This window comes from Myodes glareolus, chromosome 22 (assembly GCF_982192425.1).
Source record: "Myodes glareolus chromosome 22, mMyoGla1.1, whole genome shotgun sequence".
NCBI lineage: Eukaryota > Metazoa > Chordata > Mammalia > Rodentia > Cricetidae > Myodes > Myodes glareolus.
Window position 1 is genome coordinate 4,801,898 of NC_142047.1, and position 17,043 is coordinate 4,818,940.

Below are 17,043 nucleotides of genomic sequence, written 5' to 3' on the forward strand. Positions count from 1 at the left end.
GGTGGTAACTTTTTAAAAATAAGTGCAAAAGACACATGTTAAGGTTCCAATATCCTTTGTCACCAAAAACGGGCATGCCTTTTCCCCCTTCCAATCTTTTTTCCTCTGAAAATAATTACCGAAAATCATATAGAAGGTTGCTATCTTCCTCTGTCACTCTGCTTAGAGTCTTGGCCATTCCAGTCAGTATAAATTCTACTTCTAATTTTCCTTTAGAATAAGGAATTCATACTTTCTTTTTCAGTCCATCTCAAGATTCAGCAATCTATACAAATATGGAGGTGGTGATGTTGGTGGTGGAGGTGGTGGTGGAGGTGGTGGTGGAGGTGGTGGAGGAGGTGGTGGACGAGGTGGAGGAGGTGGTGGTGGTGGAGGTGGTGGAGGTGGTGATGGAGGAGGAGGTGGAGGAGGTGGTGGAGGTGGAGGTGGTGGAGGAGGTGGTGGAGGAGGTGGAGGTGGTGGTGGAGGTGGTGGAGGAGGAGGTGGTGGAGGTGGTGGTGGTGGAGGAGGTGGTGGAGGTGGTGGTGGAGGAGGTGGTGGAGGTGGTGATGGTGGTGGAGGTGGTGGAGGAGGTGGTGGAGGAGGAGGTGGTGGAGGAGGTGGTGGAGGTGGAAGTGGTAGAGGAGGTGGTGGAGGTGGTGGAGGTGGTGGAGGAGGTAGTGGAGGAGGAGGTGGTGGAGGAGGTGGTGGAGGAGGTGGAGGAGGAAGTGGTGGAGGTGGAGGTGGTGGAGGAGGTGGTGGAGGAGGTGGAGGAGGAGGTGGTGGAGGTGGAGGTGGTGGAGGAGGTGGTGGAGGTGGTGGAGGTGGTGGTGGTGGTGGAGGAGGTGGAGGAGGAGGTGTTGGAGGAGGTGGTGGAGGTGGTGATGGTGGTGGTGATGGAGGAGGTGGTGATGGTGGTGGTGATGGAGGAGGTGGTGGAGGAAGTGGTGATGGTGGTGGTGATGGAGGAGGTGGTGGAGGAGGTGGTGATGGAGGAGGTGGTGGAGGAGGTGGTGGAGGTGGTGATGGTGGTGGTGATGGAGGAGGTGGTGATGGTGGTGGTGATGGAGGAGGTGGTGGAGGAAGTGGTGATGGTGGTGGTGATGGAGGAGGTGGTGGAGGAGGTGGTGATGGAGGAGGTGGTGGAGGAGGTGGTGGTGGAGGAGGAGGTGGTGGAGGAGGTGGTGGAGGTGGTGGAGGTGGTGGTGGTAATGGGGGTGGTGGAGGTGGAGGATGTTGTGGTGGTGGAGGTGGTGGTGGTAGTGATATGTGTGTGTGTGTGTGTGTGTGTGTGTGTGTGTGTGTGTGTGCATTTTGGCATCTGAAATGTATGGGAAACTTGGACTTCTTCATCAAAATCCCATGAAGACTAGTAAGTCCTGGATAGATGTGAATCCCAAATGGTGGAACACTGGTCTGGTAGCAAATGAGTCTGGATCTTTTCTTTCTTTCTCCATTTCATGTATTCCCTAGAAGAGGTCTTGCAGATTGGAAGAAGGAAACTGGTACTTTTTCTCTTGGGAATCTTAACTTCTTTGGCCTTTGTACTTTGTACATCCCTTAAGAACATTCTAATTGGTCCCTGAAGCAGGGACATTTATATGGCAGCACCAACTTGCCGGGCACCATTGTGAGCCATCAGGACATGCACTGACCAGCCGGGCACCAGCGTGAGCCATCAGGATATGCACTGACAAGTTGGATACCAATGTGAGCCATCAGAACATGCACTGACCAGTTGGTCACCAGTGTGAGCATCAGAATATACATTAGCTAAAAGTCAGACATCCTGGAATCTTCCTTATGATCAACTGAGCATTAACCTACCTGGATCTAACTTTTTGCTGTGTTCACGGAGGAACTTGTGGCTTCCTATGCATTCTCACTTTTCCCAACACGTACATGAAGGTCAGCACACTGCCTCTTTCTCCATGACAGGTGTATATGGATAAAGGCTTTCTTTCATGGCTTTCTATATAAGAGTATTATTTGCATTTCAAACTTATTTATCTCACAAAGCTGATAATCTTATTATCTTTTAAATTTTATTTTTAAAATGTATTGTATTGAGTATAATTATCTTACTTAAGAATCAGTCACTAATTGAGTCTACCTTACTCTATTAGTTCACTGTGTGGCTCAGTGAAAGATTAGGCACCCTTGTTTCTCCAACAGCAACGTCTATGATGTCAGAATGTGTCGCTCCTAGGAACAGTTTCTTGTTTCTGCAGCAATCTATAGTAAATATAATATTACCCTGCTGATGTGAAGGCCAAGATGGCATTAAAGGTGGTGAGACAGTTTTTGTGTGCTTGGAATATTTTATGGAGTATTGATGAATGTATAAAGTACATTATTCTTGATAGCATTTGTAATTAAATGGTTTAATATTGTTTAAAGATTTGTTTTATTGGTGTGTGTGCATGTCTTTGCATGAGTGTACACATACACAGGTGTGCAGGTGCCCCAGAGGCCAGAGGAGAGCGCTGGACCCCCTAGGAGCTAGGGTTACAGGTGTCTGTGAGTCCCCTTTGGGTGCCAATATTTGATCTCCAACTTTCATGTGAGGGCAGTAAAGATCCAAGCCTCACCCCATTATAATATTAATAATTGGATTACACTGTGTGGTTATGTTTCTGAGCTGTTACCATGTACCACAAGAGGAAATCTCATTTTCCCACATGATCTTCCTTTCAAAAGCCGAATGCATTGTTTCTAGTCTGTGGCACACACAACCCTGCACAGTCTACAGTCAGAGTAACACAGAGACTCTCCTCACAGTACAGGACACAGTCCTTTCTTTACATCCTAACTCTCCAGGCCAACGAATGTTTGAATAGCGCTTGAAATGGAGCTTCATTTTATTTCAGCTGAAGTTCCTTGATTATTCACCAGGTCTATTTAAAATAATAATAATAATAATAATAATAATAAAATTTTTAAAAAACCTAGAAATCTCATCTATCATGAATGAAATTCATTGTTCAACTCACTTCGTTTTAAGATTTATCATTTTATTTCATGAAAAGGAGTTTGCTTATATGTGCCTATGGGTACCATGTGAGCACAGTGGCCTCAGAGGCCAGAAGAGGGCATGGGAACCCCTTGAACTGGAGTTGGACAGTTGTGACGGCCACGTGGGTGCGGGAACTGAATCCCAGTCCTCCGCAGGAGCTGCAAGTTCTGCCGACAACCGAGCCAACTCTTCATGTGTCACTTCAGAGTTTAAAGAAGGAAAAGGCCTACCATGTCAACACTGTTCCTAGTGAGGGGTATAGTTGTTACTGACGTAAATGGGAAGTTTCCCATGCCCAAAATAAAGGAAATTGTCTTGTACAATAGGTGATTAAAAACTAGTGATGTTCTGTGCTATAAGAAGGGATAAATTTCGCAGCTGGAGAGTGGCAAGACCGTCACTGCAGTGCGGGTCACTTAATGCCACTGAATCTGCATGTTCACAAAGGGCAGAAACCATGACTCTTATGTTGCTGTATTTTACCACGATATAATGCCTTATTAAATTAAGAAAGAAAGAAAGAAAGAAAGAAAGAAAGAAAGAAAGAAAGAAAAAACAGTAATGACTACAAAAGTTTCATCAAATTTAATCAAATCTAATGAAAACTGAAAGAGAAACATCAATTAAATCCATACCTCAAGTAATGGGCCCATCTTCAGGACACACTGAGATAAGAACATTTTTTTTTTTGAACTGTATAATAAGTAAATTTAAACAAAAAAGAAAAACAGTTAAGTTAAAAGCACAACATGCCCATTGGGGCTGGAGAGATGACTCAGCAGTTATGAGCACTTGGTGCTTGTGCAGAGGACCCTGATTTGTTTCACAACAGCCCCACATGGCTCCTAAGTGTAGCTCCAGTTCCATGGCGACATGATGCCCTCTTCTGGCCTCTGCAGGTACCAGACATACAAGGCGCACATACATGAATACATGTACACAAACACTCTATGCGTAAAATAAAAATAAGTCCTTTCTTAAAATATCTACTTAATTTGAAAAGGTAGTGAGGACAAGCTACTATTAGCACTAAGTACTTCAAAATAGATTGCAGTTTGAATATTAATAGTAATATGGTATGTGATATAGTTTTATAAGTATTCAAGTTTAAGGACAAAGCATATATAAAACCATATAATACTCTGAAAAAGCATTACCACTTAAAGAGTTGCATCTGTCAGATGGTTTGTGCTAGAAATGTAAAAAGTGTATCTAAACTTGAATTTTTTTTACAAAAAATTGCATGATTTAAAAAAAATCCTGTTATATAATTTAAAATACTCCCTATTAGAAGAGGTCTGAAACTCCAAAAGGATTAAAGAACACAAATGTCAGGCAATAGAAATCTTATCTGATGTAAGAATGCACAAATTCTCAACCTAGCCAGCTAGATGAAGATGGAACATTTAGCTGCCTTCAGAGCTGGATTTGAAGTGAGCAGGTGATCTCTAAACAGGGTGACCCCAGTGACTTATGGAGCAAAGCACTAATTCACTCAATTTGGAGAGCGTACCCTGGACACTTCAGGAGATTTGGTTCATTTGTTTTGTAATACATTCTCCAAAGGACAGTTACCAGTTCCCACAAATGCACAGTTCCACAGACAATGGTTACCTTTAGGCATAATGATGACATCTGTCAAGAAACTTCTTACATTTTCTGTCTGATGTATCTAGGCTCATATATCTGACATGATAACCTCTCTTTCTTAACTCGGTTAGGGGAAATAGCCTATTCACTTTTTCTGCCCACATAACTATGCTCCACCCATTTGCAAATGTGTGATGTTTCTCTTTCTGACATGGACCCCTTTGGGAATAGTTATCTTTACTATGTGTACACAGTTGTCAGAAACTTTAAAATAAAAAAAAAAATCCATTAGGCCTCATTTTATGCAATTATTTCATGCTTGTCTCTGATGCGTTTGGAGCATTTTCTATCCTAAGAAATTATTTCTCTTTAATGGCTAAACATTTAAATATTGAGGCATTCTTTTTGCAATCATCTTTGATAGAGTAAAAAATATTGTTGATCAAAATGTCTTCGTTGTTACTGACAGCTGTTAAAATGTGCTGCTAAAAATAATGTGCCCGCTGCTGAAACACTAGCAACGCCTACAGAGTCCTGGGGAGAAGCTGAAAAGGGCTGCCACCTAGCTCGACATATGTGGGGTCCACACTCTTGAGCCAATGGGTTTCAGTTGTGTGTGTGTGTGTGTATTGCACATGTGTTTCTGTATGTGTGTATATGTGTGTGTTTGTATGTTCATATATGCATGTGTATATATGTGTGTGGTGTGAGTGTGTTAGTGTTTATGTGTATATATCTGTGTGTATGTGTGCTTTGTAAGTATGTATGTATGTAGTGTGTGTGATGTATTTTGTGAGTGTGTATATATGTGCATGTAGTGTGTATTTGTGTGTATGTGCATATATGTACATGCATGTGTATGTGTATATGCTGCCATGTGCATGTGTGTGGTGTGTATTTGTGTATTATGTTCGTGCGTGTGTGTTGTATTGTGTAGTTGTGTGGGCATGTGTATGTATGTATGTTCCTGTGTGTGTGGTGTATGTAATGTGTATTTGTGTGTGTATGTGTGTATGTTCCTGTGTGTGGTGTGTGTATGTGTAATTGTATATGTATGAGTGTGTGTGCATGTCTGTATATGTAGTCATATGAGTGTATTGTGTGTGAGCGTGTGTGTGTGTGTGTGTGTGTGTGTGTGTGTGCTGCTACTGAGCATTATACCAGAAAAACAGCCTGGTTTTCTAATGAGCACACAACCATGTGGTTATTTATGTAAGATTAGCACAGTTATTTAAAGGTGCTGAATTTCCTCTACTGCACCAAGAATGCATGAGAAAAGAGAAGAAATTGAAAACGTCCCTGTTTTATTAAAATATACTGTTCAAGTTCCTCCCTCCTTTCAACCACTGTACATTATATCTAAATTTAGAACCTCAGTGTGGGCCAATGAAATCTGATTTGCTTCTAATAATACGGCATACTAATCGTGATGTGTGTGCTGTTTGGTGATCTTCCATCCCAAAATTTGGCCATAGAAATGTAGTAAGCTTGTGAATTTTCTATTTAAACTGCCTGCAAATAGGATAAAGGTAGACAGATAACTCAATCAGTATACAAATTCCTAATTAATTTTCAAATTAGTGAATAATGAAAGCTGGAACAAATATTCCAAACGCTGTGGAAAGCTGAGTTTGGGCAATTCTGGTTGTCAGCAAAACCCTTAGTATGTCCAGCGTTTACCTTCTAGTGCACACTCCCTTCTTTGCTTGCAGTGTTTATAAACTGTAACGTGTGCTTTGCGATAAACAAAGAAGTTTGATCTTATGTTGTCCTGTTCATCTTCTCTCCCCGACACCCTCCTCACTTCTCTGACTCACCCTGTCTTTCTTAACTCTTTCCAACAGCTGGTCAGAGATGGAAAGGAGAAAAGCTTAAATAAGTAAACAGCCTTAACATGGGTAGGCTTACTAACGGAGTTAACTATAACTAATGCTTTCGCCTTTATTTATAAAAAAGAAATAAAGAGGCAGGTGGCTCTCTGAATTAGAGGCTAGGATGGCCAGAGCTGCACAGAGAAACCTTGTCTCCGAAAACAAAAACAAGCAAACCAACAAAAAACACTGGTTAATGCAACTAAGCTACATGGTCTTCACTTCCTTGTTAGCAAATAAAGACTTAAGAAAGATATGTTCACTTTGGGGTCAGAGAAATTTTCCAGTTTATGAATCATTCTCAGGGACAACTGGAGAAGTGGGGTTGGAAGCAGGGACCTAAAGGGCAGCTCTCCTCAAACTAAAGCAGGGCTAGGGAGAGCTTTTTCCAACACAAACTTAGATATTAGGCTTTGTTTCTGGAATTACATAATAGAGGATGTGATGTCACACATGTAAATTGCAAACGCTGAGCCCTGCACTTCACTGTAGCAAACCTCAGGGAGTTTGACACTAATGGGATGGGGGAGGGTGGTGTCCTGAGGTTCAGCCTGTGAATGTGTTGAGTGATGTCTGAGGTGGTTTGCAGCTTTAAGACATTTGCTAGCTATACAGGAAATGGCATAGTTCTCTGGGGTTGTCCATTTCTTAATTTTTTAATCTCTTTTTCAAAAGAAATTGAATTCTCCATTCTTCTGCAAAGAACAAAAAGTCTTATTTAAATGGGTGTAAAGGAAAGCCTTGGTTGAGAGAGAGTTTTTCTGAAGCAATGGCATTGCTAGATACAAAGGAAGGCAGACAGGACTCTTCGCTGATAGACATGTAATGAGAATGCATGCTAACATCCTAAAGTCCTGTGTTCTCCTTCTCTCCTGGGGTCCCTCAGAGACAGCACCACCTTCCCATTGCCCCTTCACCAGAGCTGTGGCACTGAACTCCAGGGCTGCTGCCATCTCAGTGCCAGCAAAGGCAGATTATGCCAGAGAAACTTAATACTCAGAAAAAAAAATTTTAAAAAAGAAAAACCCAAACTTCACCTATGGGTAATTGCAAGATCCTCTAAATATCTGTCAGTAATAAGAGAAGCTGGCACCTAAGGGTATACAGAGATCTCAGACCCTCTATTTTGGTTTGAAAATGTTTTTAAAGAGTATATCAAAAAACCTTAGGTTTTAATATCAGACAACTTTTCAGGCAGAGCAGATATAAATTTTCAAAGTGGCTAAATAAAAACATAGGAAGATGCCAGGCGGTGGCTGTGCACACCTTTACTCCCAGCACTTGGGAGGCAGAGGCAGGCAGGCCTCTGAGTTGGAGGCCAGCCTGGTGTACTGAGTGAGTTTCAGGACAGCCAGAGCTACATATAGAAATCCTGCCTCAAAACAAAATAAACCATGGGGGGAAATCTCCTAAATTTCTACAATGTGGCAGCTATTTTAAGCTCATCTTATACCATACTTTGATCACGTTGTCTGTATTTGCAAGTACTGAGCAGAGTAGTGAGAATGGAAACGGAAGCATCCAAGCCTAACCTGTCAACCTTGCCAACAGAATGCACACCCCTAGTTATCTTAAAGGGTGGCTCCTCTTCTTCCAGTGTCTTACTACTAAAAATCTCAAACATACAAAGAAGTTGGTTGGAAAAGACGCTTGTGCGCCGGCAATTTGATTCTTCCATTACGATACTGCATAGGTGTCTGCTCAGTGGCACCTCTGTGCATCTTTCTGCTCATCATCTGCATCAGTGTCGACCCATCTTATTCTCAAGGCGTTTCCAGTCAGTTCGTCAACATCAGGATTCTTCCAAATTGTCCTTTTTAAAGTTCGTTTAAGAAAAGGTTACATTTTATTGTAAATTATTTGAACACTTTCTTGATCTCACTCAAGTCATGATTCCAAACATCTTAACCTAGAAGCCACTTTTACAAAGCAGGAAAAGTTTGTTTTGCAACAGGCCAAAATGCCACCTTGAGCCACAGAAGAACTAGGAGTGGGGTTAGAGAAAGGCAGAAATGATTTTAACAGGACAGTATCGCTCTTCCTGGGGATCAGCAACTTTCACTCCTATTTAGGAGGAAATCGAGAAACGCAGGGGTGGGGGAGACTACAGAGGGTTTAGAAAACCCTGGAAAAAAATGTCAAACCAGAGAAGGGGATGTGTGGTCAAGTCCTGGGTATGCTTAATTCATTCCTTAAAAACAAGCTAGCAGGTGAGCCTTTCTGCTAGTGACTCAAGTCTCCCCTTCCAGCAGACTTCCACCTAGGGGCGTGTGTAACGGTGCGGTGGAGAAGTCTAGAGCATAGGGTATCTCTCACACCCGCGAGTGCGCATGAAAACGAGCGCGCGCATACACACTATGCTGGGGTGACCAGTGTGTCTTGGGGTGTGAGGCTGGAGAATGAGAAGCGGTGAGCTCCAAGACGCGCGGAGGACAGGAGACTCCTAGGAGGGTAGCTCGGGGCTCAATCCTCCTCCCCGCGCCGCGTGCCCGCGCGCCGCGCCGCCCGGCCAGGGAGCCCGCCTTTCACTTTCGCAGCTGCGTAGGTGTCTGCCCGGGCGGGCGCGAGGGCGCGGGGGGCGCGCGGGGTGGCGCGGGGGCGCGCTGCGGGGGAGGGCTGTCGCGGCTGGTCCCTTCTAAGGCCCGCAGCGCCGGGCGGCCGCTGTCAGAGCGCGGGATCAGTGGCGGTCGCTCCCCACACGCCCTGGTGCGCAGACACCCCGGCGCTCCAGGGCGCCCCCCCCATGGTGGGGGTGGGGCAGCAACCCAAGAGCTGTCTCACCGGGTGGGCAGCGGAGGCTCAGGAAAGAAACTTTTCCCTCCTGGCCCGCTCGTGGTCCTCCAGCCCTCTGCTCCCTTTACGGTGGCACCTGCACCTGAAGCCAGGCGCCAGGTCAAGGCCGACTTTGTGGACCCGGGAGGAGGGGAGTACAGGGTGCGTGCACTGGGGTTCCGTTTTCCCTTGGCCTCCTTGCTGTCAGTGACTGGGGTTCCAGCGACCGCCACCAGCACCCTGTCTCCCACCAGCGGGTGGCTGGACGCTAGACTGCCTCGTACTGCTAGTGAGGGTGTGACCCGGGGAGGGGGCCCCAGCTCCGCGGGCTCCCCCTGCGGCTGCCCCCACAAACACACACACACACACACACACACACACACACACACACACACACACACCACGCTCTGTCACCGAAGCTGTCACCGGCCATCCCAGCCCAAGGAAGGGGCGCGGAGAGTCGCGCTTCTTCGCTGCGGGCGCGGAATCTTACCGCGGGACTGGCGGGTTCCCGGAACCTCCGCAGTCACCGCGGGGCGAACCAGCAGCCCCGGAGACCCGCCGGCCCCAGGCCCGGCTGCCTTGCTGGGGGCCGGCGGGTGCTCGCAACCCCCTCGGCGCGATTTGGTGCCACCGACTCGCTGCCTCCAGCAGGATAACTGCACTGTCGCTCTATTGCTCTACCCACCGTCAGTAGGGCGACTGCCAGGATTGCTACCCTCTCCATCCTCATCGCAGATCAGCTGGTATTGGACTTGCTGGTGGCTGCAACAGCGGCGGAGGCGGCGGGAGTCTCGCTGCCCCCTCCCCCGCCCCAGTCTCCCTACCATGTCCTAGAAAAGGTGAGTGCAGAGACTGTTACTTTGCGCCGACAGTGGCAGGAGGGGGCCTGGGAGCACAGGGGTGGCCCCGGGGTGGCCGGGCCAGCACAGAGGGGAGAGGACGCGGGTCGGCGTACCGAGGTGGGTTGTCGGCAGGAGGTCAGGTGCCTGCCTGGCCCACGCGGGACAAGGGTGCAGGGCGACTGGCGAGAGAGCGCAGCGGCTACTCCGCGCGGTTCTAACCTAGATTTTGCAAGGAGCTTCGACCCAGGGCAAGACTAGCCCTCCCTAAGGGAGGTAAAAAACTTAGTAAAAAGGAGACGCGTCCATTTCTTTAATGATGAATAGTTCTGTCACCCTGGCTGAGTTGCAGCCGCTGCTGCTTGGCGAGCCCGGGCCGCCGGGTCCGGGACTTCCCTAGCTCCAGCTCGCCACCCGCGCGCGGCCCCGGGAGCAATAGATGTCGCGTGACAGCTATCCTCGCGGGAAAGTTGGGACACTCGGCGGGGATTCATCTAGGTAGGGGCTCCAGGGCTAGCTCAGCGCAGGCGACTGCTGGGCACCGGAGTCCGGAGTCTGATCAGCTCGTGGGCGCCGCTGCAGTCCCCCGTGCCTCTGGGGAGTGCCCTGCGGGAGTGGCGAGTTCCAGTTTCCCTGGGCTTAGGATCCGGGATCCTGAGACTTAACTAACTGTAAGAAAAGGAGGGGCCTTAGGGCACAAGCTGCCCTCCTCCTCCCGAGCCTTGCCTCGCCCGGAGCAAGGGTGAGCCCGAAGCTGCACAGCTGCCGCCTGCGGCCTGTGGGTCGCCAAGGGCCAGGGGACCAGATTTAGGTGTGTACGTCACTGGTGCTGACTCCAAGCCAGCAGGGGAGTCCAAAGCCGAGCCTCACACCAGTCTAAAAGTCTTTAGAATTAAAGTTAAGGAGCCCATCCTTCGGTTTAGCAAGTGCAGTGTTTGGGTGGGCGGGAGGAAAATCCGAGTGGGGGAGAAGGGAAGTCAAAATTTTTCTCGCGCAAACGATCGTTGGAAAACAGTTTAGTGCTTTCCCTTCCTCCAATAAGCCTGCCCCAATTATGTGCACCCCTTCCACGTATTATAAAGCGCACATCCTCGATAGTAAGCTTTCTTGCATATTGAACTAGTGGAAAAATCCAGTACTAAAGTAGTAAGTACAGTAACAAAATTATCAGGCGCCTCAGCTCTTGACCCTGGCACTTTTTTTTTTTTTTGGCAGGGGGTGGGGTGGGAGGAAGGCTGTGTTTAAAGGGGTTTGGCTGCACCGAAAGCACCCGCTTTTCCTGCATGGTTAAAACAAGGAAACTGAAATCGCCTGGGAACGTGATCCTCTGGCTCTCGACCGCGGAGACTAAGGCTGCTCGGCGGGGGAGGTAACTTAGACCTGAAGGGGGTGGGGAGCAGAGCGTTAGGGGTCCCGGGAAAGCCCACCTGAGTCGTCTTGGGCTTGCGGACGCCGTGAGCGGCGTCGGGTGTGAGTCGCTGCGGCTCACCTGGCGCTGCAGGTGGAGAGCCCGAGGGCACACCAGCTAGGCTGCTACGGCTTCACCACAGTTTCCCCTTCTCTCCGGACTGCCTGTGGTCCCCCCGGGGGACACTTGGGTAGGTGAGAGCAAGTTTGGGGCAAGGGAGAGATGTGGGCTAAAGGGCATCATGAGCAAGGGTGCCCCGGATCGCAGCCACCTCCGCGAACCCGGAGAACCTACTGCCTCTGCGGCTTTAAGGAAGCTGCGGAGTCCAGGCTGTGTCGCAGCAACTTTGTATCAGTCATGTCGCCCGCCTGGTGACTGACAGCCCCGATTGCCCAATGAGAAGCACGCCTGGCCCGCACAGCGTGGAGCCTTGTTTCCCCTTTGGCCAATGGAAATGGTTCCGGCGGGCGGGACAGCGACCTGAACTTTCTGGACATGTGACCCGCTTTTAAAAGGACCGGCCTTCCAGCTGGCCCACCCCCCCTCCGGGCTTTTGCCCGCTCCCTCCCGTGCGCTCGTTCCCTCCCTCTTTTGCTGGCCCTGGCCCTGCCCCTGACCCCTCCCCTTAGCTCCTGCGCACCCCGGGTGTCATTGGGCCCGGGAGAAGAGAGCCAACTTCAGGCTGCTCAGAGGAAGCCGGTGCAAGTCACCTGGGCGCCAGCGCTTCTGCCTCCGGCTTTCCCTCTGCAGGGAGAGCGGCACTCTCTGGCCTGGATGTGGTTGGATGTAGGGGGGCTCCGCAGCAGGGGTGTCGTGGCGGTGGCAAGCGCTGCAACAGGTAGAAGGAGAGAAGACGACCCCGGCCGAGGCAGGTGTGTAGGGGGTGCGCAGTGGGGCGCCTCCGGTCCTGCCCGGCGTGCGGCCATGGCAAGGGTGGCTTGCACTTTGCAAGGAGAAGCCACTGCGTAATCCGGAGGCACAGTCAGTATGTGCTGTGTGCTTGTTGTTTTGTTTTGGTTTTCCACCCCTCGCCCTCCCCCCCCCCCCCCACCTGCCGGCTGAGGACTATTTTGGGAAAGTTTGGCCACTTTGGATAAATGCCCTCTAAAGAGCGGCTTTTAACCGCCTTTGGCAGTGGGAGGTCTGCCACCCTCCCCTTTCCTCCAAAATGAATTTCAGATCGTTTTCCTCTTGCAAATTTTAAAAGACATTTGAATAATGTTTCTTTCATCTATCAATTGCGGAAGCTCCTCAATCTGGGTGGGAGGTGTAGCCGATAGGGCAGTTGAAGGAGCTAGATCCCCATAGATCTTGTATAAAAGGGTCTGGAAAATCTTGCGTTTCCCATTCCTTCATATTGGGGAAACTCTAGGGGATTCTCAGGGCAGGGACGGAAAAGGGATGAAACTGCTTTTGATGGCATCCCTGGCCAGATGGATTTTAGATGCATGGCTTTTCCTGCTGCATTTTAAAAAGACAAGGTTTAAATCATAATGCTTTATCATACCATCTGCGTTATTTATTTATTATAACGTAGTTCGAAAAACTTTTGTTAGCCGACGAGTTATTAAGATCGCCGAATTTTAAAGACTCCTTAACATTTCGGGTCCTCATTCTCTAGGTGTTGTTAGTGGTGATATTTACATAGCAATGATAACAGCATTCTCCATCTGTGTGGTCCTCCCCTTGGAGCTTTAATTTCACGTTTGACATGACACACTACCATGGAAATACTTTCGGAGAGAAGTTTGGGTTGCGGGGCGCCGGGGGATGGGGGAGACGAAAGCGGTACTTTCTCCTTTGTGGAAGAGGTAGTTTGTTTAAAAGAATAGTTGGAAAGCTGATTTGGCTCAATTGGTCAGGCCAGTGAACAGAAGTCAGGTATGCTTAGTTCTAACTGGTTCTCCTACTCTGTTAGGTGACCTTGGCAGGCTTATCCTACTTCCCCTCACTGTAAGAGGGGAAGATGACAGTCCTGAGAGGCAGAGCTACTAAAACTGGTTTCCTGAAGTCATCTTCTGCCTTGTAATACAGGCATGTGTTGTGAAGCCCTCAAGCTGGGTCTCAACTGTGCCACCCGAAAGCAACATAATTGGGGGAAAGATGCCATTAAGAAGGGGATATGTTTCAGAGAGCAGTAAAAGTGATTAAAAGTGAAAGTTTTCAGAAAAGATGCAGATTTCTAAGGATCTTTAATAATTTCATGGGTGAAAAAAGAAATTACTTCCTTATGGAAAAGGGCAATTTAACAGACTATGAAACAAAGTTTTAAAGTCTGTTTCCTTCACAGAAATAGCATTTAAGGCTATGTATGTGTGTATTCTTCTAAGCTTTAGAGAGGTTTGTAAACCTGGCATATGACTCACTTAGGACAATAGTAATAAGTGCCCGTCAGGATATTAGTAGTACTCCAAACACACACGCGCGCACACACATACATGCACACATGCACACACACACATGCATACACACACATGCACACACACGCACGTGTGCACACACATGCACATACACGTGCATGCACACCACATATACATGCAACCTGTTGGTGCTTTCCCTTACTTATGTGAATTTTTTTCTCACCTTTTTGTTTCTTTTGCATGAAATAAAGGTCATAATGACCTAAGAGTCTCTGGTACAGTATTCACTGGGAAGCTAAGAGGCCTAGTTTTTCTTAAGCTAGGAATATAATTTATATAGTTCACTGCCTTATTTTATTCTTAAGTAACAAAAGCTTTCCCTTTACCCTCAGGATAAAGTTTTATGAGGATCATATTCATCAAGTCGTATTTTTAGTAGTCTCTGGTAAGTTCGGGTTGACTGAACTACTGTTCAAAGCCATGGTCATTATGCCAATTCTAAAAAGACAACCCGAGTTTCCTGGACAACACAGGAAATAAATTTCTAACCTAACCCATTTGTTTATAGAAAATACTAACTAAAATACTAACCAAGCAGTACTCAGCATAAAATATTTCAGCGATGCTATTTTAAAAGCATCTAGTCCGAAGCAAGGTTTGCAGGGGAAGCGTCCGCATGCTCGCCGCTGCCCACCTTTCCTCTATCACTTGAGAGGTTGGTGAGATTGATAGATGAGGATCCCTTGAACAAAGCCAATTTAGATTTCAGAAAAGCCTATGGCAAATTCTTCATGATTTTCCTGTCAATAGCGTGGTAAAATACAGTTGGCTTTAGGAGGCTGTTATGTGAGTTCTGGGTCTGGTGAAGCAAGACTCTGAGGAGTTGAGATCAGCTGTCTGGTGTTAGCTGATAAAACCCTTCCTTTTAGAGAGGAACTGTGGCTGTGATTCTCTATGAGCCTTAGAGACCGTCGCTGCTCTGGCATATGGTTCATTGAGGCAAGAGTGACAAATGGCCCTCAGAATATTAGTAGACCCTCTGAACAACAACAAGATATAAAGAGATCAAATTATTTCAGGGAATGCTGGATTTAAAACATACTGCTTCTGTATATTTAAAATATACAGAAATCTCCCAGGGATTTTAGAGCTCGGAATTTTACTGAGACCTCATAAAAAGCAGAGTGTCCATCTCTCCCAACAGGCAGTTGGGTGCCTGAAGTTCTGGAGAAGGGTCTCAGGGCACAGAGCCCTGTTGCGTATGATGGAGGGGAGGTTGGTGGCTACAGCTACAACATCAGGAGGGATTCCTGTGGAAGCCTTGTAGTGCGGATGCAGGGGGATCACTTCACACAGAGGGCTTTAGGGAGGCCACAGAAGAGCTCAGGAGAGGACTGGGCTGGCATGGACATATCCAAGAAGTTCTGTTCTGAACATAGTTCTGGAGATACTTAATGGGTCTGAATCTGAACCATCTATACCTCAACTGTATCCGACTGTCTTTGCTGTGGAAAGGACAGAATATTTCCCATAGAAGTAGAAGAGAACATACTACCGACTGTATTTTCCAATTCACTGCTATGCTGGAGTTTTCAGAAGAGTGAAAACAAACAAAAAAAAGTTCATTATTAGCAATGATTTAGGTCTCAATTCATTCTGTGTTTCAGCTTTAACTTGGTTTTCATCCATACTTATTTTTTTTTTGGCTGAAATTCTCAGATAACTACCTCAATCTTTGTGATTTGATTTATTTTCTACTTTTTAGTGATTGATTTTTGATTAAGAATTAATAATGTTTTTAAGTGAAAGCATGCTGCATAATTGGTAGATTTTAAGGTTCATAAATTGCATATTGATTATAGTATAATAGTTAAACATTTTTATTTGCATTTTACTATCCATCTGGGGCACAGTGGTGGAATTGATAGTTTCTGACTGTTCATAATTGAAAATCTACTGAAGAATACAAAAAAATTAGGGGTAATTGTAAGACTCAGGCAATTTGTGCATTACATTTCATTATAGGGGCTTGTGATATGTAATACAAATTTATTTACTGAAGTCATTATATTGTTTTGCAATGTTAATTAATATAAATTCTGTAGCAAAGGACTTCCAATTTTTTTCCTTTTAATGAAGAAAGGGTAGGGGAGAAAGGCTAGAGGCAAGCAGAGAAAGGGTGCAAGACTTCTGTACGAAGAACTGCAGGCTTCACAGGACATATAGATTTGAAAACTGTATGCAGGCATGGTTTTTTAAATTCTAAGATGTACAGATAAGAGCAAATTCATTTTGCAGTGCCCCGTTTCTTTAGTGCAGTTGTTCAGGGGTGGGATCTTGCTCCCTAAGAACATTTGATAATCTGCAGACTTTGTTGCTGTTGCGACCAGGGAAGGTGGTACTCTCGGCATCTAGTGCTTCAGAGACAGAGACCCTGCTTAACACAGTCCAGTGCATAGGGCAGGCCTCCAACAACAATAAAGATCTGGCCGAAAGTGTCCTTAAGAACCAGGTTGGGAAACACTGGTAAACAGAGAGACCTGAGATCAAATTCCAAGTCTTGCACATAGTTGTGTGGCCAGCACCTGAGTTTCTGACTTACATTGTTTATGACTACATTTTTGCTTTTTGTATATAGATTGGTTCATAAGGTTAAGTAATATATCAGAAAGGCTTGTAATAATGTGCTGAATTATATAGTATATAATAATTATGAGCATATAGCCTATTGCAATCTGTCCATGAGCTAAATTTATTGATTAGAGCAGATGGAAATGAATGTATATTGAAAACACTCCAATGGGCTCCCTCTAGGGTGGAAACTAGGCTGGGTGTTTCATTATTACAAATTCAGAACTGTTCTTAGACCCAGGATGTAACAAGTGCTTTGGAAATATTCTTGAATAAATGCTTAAATGACCAGGGCCCTTCATAAGCTTCCTCCATCCATAGTTGAGAGTAAAAATGCCCAGCTGTTGGGAGGCTTAAGAGAGGTATTGCTAGGCTAGGGCGCTGGTTATTGAAGTACAAGAAAGAGTCACTACTGTGGCTGACCCGTCTGGCAGCTGCCACGATCTGTGTTCCACGTCTATCAGTTCATATCCACCTGCACTCTGCAGAACTGACACTGAACTGTCTTCACCACTGACATACTGTAAGAAAGCCTTATTGTTTTAGAAACAATTTCTCAATGATTTTCCCTATG

General features: G+C 46.4%; 1 protein-coding gene and 1 long non-coding RNA gene across 7 annotated transcripts in view; one reads left to right on the forward strand and one right to left on the reverse strand.

The window, feature by feature from the left end:
* The first annotated feature begins 9,124 nt into the window (after positions 1 to 9,124).
* Positions 9,125 to 17,043, forward strand: part of Nr3c2 (nuclear receptor subfamily 3 group C member 2) — a 330,889-nt gene continuing 322,970 nt past the window's right edge. For 2 of the 6 annotated variants that reach the window (XM_087900467.1, XM_087900468.1), the window contains exon 1: positions 9,125 to 10,070. The gene's annotated coding sequence lies outside the window, so the exon portion shown is untranslated. Of the gene's footprint in view, positions 10,071 to 11,323; positions 11,440 to 12,039; positions 12,351 to 14,262; positions 14,284 to 17,043 lie in introns of those variants that run through there. The other 4 variants (XM_048438230.3, XM_048438231.3, XM_048438236.3 and 1 more) reach the window with 3 other exon arrangements.
* LOC125403066 (uncharacterized) lies at positions 10,369 to 11,835 on the reverse strand. The gene is made up of 2 exons (XR_007232833.3): positions 11,498 to 11,835; positions 10,369 to 10,739 (listed from the first exon to the last, which is right to left on the reverse strand). It is a non-coding gene; the product is annotated as an uncharacterized LOC125403066 (long non-coding RNA).